General features: G+C 42.7%; 1 pseudogene; it reads right to left on the bottom strand.

The window, feature by feature from the left end:
• Positions 1 to 4,827: 4,827 nt before the first annotated feature.
• Positions 4,828 to 4,946, bottom strand: LOC146784135 (U6atac minor spliceosomal RNA; annotated as a pseudogene).
• Between the last annotated feature and the right edge of the window lie 387 nt (positions 4,947 to 5,333).

Genomic DNA, 5,333 nt, shown 5'->3' with positions numbered 1-5,333 from the left:
TCTACAAAACTACTCACTGGATTTACACCAAATGAAGAAAGCATGCTTTCTGGACCAATGTGAATCTTTCTGCCAAATTTGGTGTAATTCTGCTCAGCTGTTTGGGCTGTAGATGTATCTCAGTTTCCTATGGAAAACAGATGGATCACCCCGAAACTTTACAGGAAGAAGCTGAGATTGACAAGACTTTTTTGGAAGGTTTTGAGAAGCTTCATGAAACTTCACCAAACTTATAGTTAAACCCAAAAATATTATAACAAACCACCCAGTGGCAACTGCAAATGGATAATATTTTTGAGTTTATAGCCACATGGACATTGCATAACATAGACAACATAATCACTCTCACGTGTTATGAACTTATTTATGCGGTGTGTCTTACCTGTAGGGAGCTGATACTCCTACAGGCCTTGCACCTGCCACACTTATCGAACCTGTTTTGTTTTCCCAACCAGACTCACTGTGTTTCCCGGGTGTTGGTGTAACTATGTACTGAGTAATCCGGCAAGAATTTTGATTTATGGTGTGTGACAAGGGGATGAGGATACACAGTGCAGCCTATAACTGGGTCTGCACTAACCAGGTGCCACTGTCTGTTAAGCATCTTCTTCAAGGCCACAGATTCATTACTAAAGGTGAGTCTGATTGTGTGCTGGTCCTGTTTTTTTTTCTTCTTTTTTGTGGTCAGTAGGCTTTCTCTCGTTACCCGAGCGGCTTTCTCTTGTGGCTTTGAGCATTTTGTAGGAATAACCCCTTACTGTTAATCAAGCTATCATGCACCCTTCTTCTTTCAGGAAAGCCTGTCCTGCACAGCATTTATGCTTGGCACTAAGAAGTTCCCCATATGGGATACTCATTTAACTTTGTGGGGATGATGGCTATCAGCATGGAGAATACTGTTTCCCACACTGCTCCTACGGTACAGGCTAGTTTGTATGTTCCCATCTACTATTTTGATCGGTACATCAAGAAAGTCATCAGTGATGTTACTGACCATGTCATGAATGATGTAATATGTGATGTTATCATCAGTGCATTGCGGGGCGCGAGCTATAGTTAGCTGAACTAACTATAACGGCCGAATTTCTCTGGTTTTGTACGAGTGAAATGTCCAACTAACTATAATGTTCCAGAAACCTGTGGTTTTTTCCAGTGAATTTCTAAGGTTTTTTAAATTCTAATTTCTAACTATAATGTCCCTGAAACCTATGTTTTTTTTCAGTGAATTTCAAAGGTTTTTTAAATGCTCATTTCTAACTATGCCTACAAAGGTAGGACATGTGAAGAAAGAGGAAGAAAAGCGCAGAAAGAAGCAAGAAGCAAGACAAATGCAGAAAGAGGCAACAGAAGTCCAGAAAGACGAAGAAAAGTGCAGGAAGAAGCAAGAGATGTGCAGAAAGAACCAACAGAGGAGCAGAAAGCCCTGTGCCCCCAGCTTTTTGCTGACGGGTACTGGTGGTAACTGACTCTGAATAACCAGGCCTAGAGCCAGTGCAATACTAAAAGACACTTATAATACAGTGAAAACACCTACATACACTAGGGAACAATATGCGTTGGGGTACCCCTGTGATTAGCATGACCTCATCTGTATTTGCAATGAGATAGTACTTGGGTCATTGCATGAGTACATAGGTTCTGACTGGATGATTAGAGTACAGCAAGGAGAGTGCATGGTGAATGTATAAGTGTTTGGGTTTGGCGGAGTGATTGGATAAGTACATGGTGCCAGTTGGGTGATTGGAGGAGTGCATGGGTAGTGACAGGGAGATTACTGAACTGTATAGTTAGTGCTACAGGGATTGTAGAAATGCATGAGTTAGTGCCTTGGTCATTGCATGACTACATGGGTAGTGACTGGATGATTAGAGTACAGCAAGGAGAGTGCATGGTGAATTTATAAGTACTTGGGTTTTGACGGAGTGATTGGATAAGTACATGATGCCGGCTGGGTGATTAGAGGAGTGCATAGGTAGTGGCAGGGAGATTACTGAACTGTATAGGTAGTGCTCCAGGGATTGTATAAGTGCCTGAGTCATTGCATGACTACATGGGTAGTGAATGGATGATTAGAGTACTGCAAGGAGAGTGCATAGTGAATTTATAAGTGCTTGGGTTTTGGTGCAGTGATTAGATAAGGACATGGAAGTGACTGGGTGATTGGAGGAGTGCATGGGTAGTGACAAGGAGATGGCGCACTACCATACATACTGTTATGCATAAGTCGCCTTGACTGAGCACACCAAAAATCTGTGCACTCTCCTCAGAATCACTTGATCCCCTTTTCCACGTTGGTCTGTTTTTGGGCATGGACTGGTGACTACCAGAGTGTCCCCTAAGCATAAAATATTACTGAGTAGATATACCGCAGAGGATGTCCTGTTTAGCCCCACCACAATTTCAGAAACCCTGCAGACTCCGTAGAATGCAAGAAAAAAAAACGGTGAGGGGCGACGCTGAAAACAAAGTTACTTCCATCCCCAGTCTCACATACACTGTCAAAGACCCCCAAAATCCTTTGCAGCTTATCGACATCTATACAGGCACCTATCGTCCAGGGTGTACCCTTCCAACCTTTGCGCTTGGTCACCTGATCCAAATGGCGTTTTACTAATGAATGGATTTTTGAGAGCCTTTTAAAAGATTTTAGCTGCTGAATGCTCCCCGGGCGCCTGTTAAGGCAGTTCATAATAGGCTGGTGCAACCAAAAACAGGTCTGCCCACTTTCCCTTAGCTAACCTTCTTGGGAAGCATCAAGGATTATGTACCTAAAGATCACAGCATTCTCTTAGGCGGAATAGAATAATGCTGCGGCTTGGGTAGTGCTAAGTTATGCCGAAAAACATTTTGCATATTAGTGTAGGAACTTTGTATTGCATTCAGCTGCTACCTAGGGATGCTCTCCGCCTCCTAGTGCCGTGGAAAAGTAAACAATGTTTTAGGCAAGTATACTCCTAATGCAGAATCCTCCAGTATTTGAAACCTGCTGAGTTTCCACATTGAGGTCCCTCATGTAAAGGTATCACTATAATCTATTAAAACATTTAAAATGGCTCAGGCAATGGGAGGTACATTTTTCTGGAAATAGTAAATAAGCACCTTACCTGAAGAGTTTGGTTTGGAACTTCAAAGATGTAGGCAAGAGACTTATCCCTCTATAATAAGGTGCTTATAAACAACACACTTAGATACTTGGGCCCTAGCTGTTGCTGTAAATGATCCACAACTGGCTTGACATGTGTAAAATGCAAGTTCACTGTAACCGGTATCTTGGTGCTGAATAACAGATTACATAATTCAATTTTACCCATTTTTTCAGGCCCAGTAGGATGCAAGGCTGAATGGAACCTGTCAGGCATTGAACCTGTGGCCATGAGGTCAAACGCAGGTCCCTATAGTGAAAGCTTTGGTTCATTAGGCCACCTGATCTGGCTGTCTTAGTCGTTTGTGTAGGGCAATGGTCCATACTTATGGAAAAAGAACTCTGGTATGAATATGTTCAGGCCTCATTAATTGTTATTTTGGTCAGTCCCAAGATCTGGTAAAACACCTCCACCATGTTTGTGAGATAGCATTCGGCTCAGTGGGGACCAGGAAAGCCACTTGAGTGCTGTCTGTATAGCTGGCCCCCAACTGCATAGCAGTCGGTGGAAAAGGCATGTTAATCCCACTCACATAATGAAATTAAAAGAATCACTAACTTAGTGATTTCTCCTCAGCTAGATCTGTCACCATCCACCAACTATGCTCTCAAAGGGCATGCTATGTGATAAATGATTATTCCTAAAAATGAACACAAGCATGTGATAATGGGCCCTTAAATGCACATTCTTCTGTTGAAATAAGAATACCACCTTTTGTACATGGGAGAAGACCACAAGCATGTATAACCACATAAAACTGGCAATGCTATTTAAAGTCATGCCTCTTAACCTCAACCTGTGGCCTCTCCTGAATCCTGGCCCCGTCAGCAAGTTCTAAGGACTCGGACTGCACTGCATTTTTCTATTTAAACCGTAGTTGTAATACACAGCGAGATCCTGCTGCAAATTTACAATACTCGCATATGATTTTTCTTTGGAGATAATATGTTTCTAAAAGATTACTTGGAGTCTCCGCAGAACATGCACACTCCATCGTACCTTTCTCACTAGTACTGTAAAAAGTACAAGTTATGCACAGATGTTCGCAGCAGGTACGCTATCCGACTCCTAAATTATACATCTCTGCCACAGGTGCATTATTGACCAGACAAGCAATATGACTCAAAGATCTTGAAACATATGCCCTTGCGGATTAAGCTTTCTCCAACAGGGGGCCAAGCCCCACAAGCTATCCCGTGAAAAAGGCATTTTAGTGGACTTGAAAACGTATCGCCTGCATACTATCATTTTAAAACGATTTCTTAAGCTTCAGGTGAAAGATTTTAATGGTGTAGATCGGAAAGATAAAAAGTTGAGGGGCCCCTGACACTGGAAACTGAGAATGCAGGTAAGCTCTGGGACGTGCCCACTGGAATGACTGTGCGATCAGAAAAACGAACTCCACCACTGGAATCGGTTATATACATTAAATGAAATTGCCTAGTGAACACGTCTGCATATCAAGGCAGCCGATGCGTAAGATGTACAGCAAGGAAACATAGTGAGATGCATTGTAGGAATTGGGTGTCTGTCCTCCGACATGATGCACTGCACATCAAGGTAAATTTGCACGACTGAGGTTCCGTGGGTTGCTCAAATGTGTTGCAGAAAGCACATCCTCTGGCCAGAGCTGAGGTGCTTTCCAAGAGCACTGAATGTTTTTGGCCCTGGTATGCTCATATTGTCAACAACATGGTTAAATGCCATGAAGTAAGTGGCAGTGCCTTAACTGTATATGAAGGCCACCTGAACCCTTCCATCCCTGCCAAGGTGAGTGCTAACCTGCTCTCCTTTTATACACACATGCTCTTATTGGGACAGCAGTTCAGGCTGTCGCTGTGTCTAAAGTTTCCTATGGAAAATTGCATAGGGAAAAAATGATGTGGGACCCCCCTTTTTTCTCGGCTCCCGCTTGACGAATCACCCCAAAACTTTCAAGATAGGAGCGGACTAGAGCGCCCCCAAGAGTTTTGAAAATTTCGCAAAGATTCGTCAATCGGTGCCAAAGTTATTGGGAATAGAATGTTGCGACTTCATCCTGGAATTGCTGGCAGCCATCTTGGGACCAATATACATGATAGTACCCCATTGAAATGCATTGTAGTGAATCAAATTTTTTGAGGGTTACCAAAAGGAGAACTATAAAGGGTGATAACAGACTTTAGTTACATTAGAATTCATTTGTTGATG

This window comes from Triturus cristatus, chromosome 11 (genome assembly GCF_964204655.1).
Source record: "Triturus cristatus chromosome 11, aTriCri1.1, whole genome shotgun sequence".
NCBI lineage: Eukaryota > Metazoa > Chordata > Amphibia > Caudata > Salamandridae > Triturus > Triturus cristatus.
The sequence above is the reverse complement of the archived record's forward strand: the minus strand, read 5'-3'. Positions and strand labels throughout refer to the sequence as shown.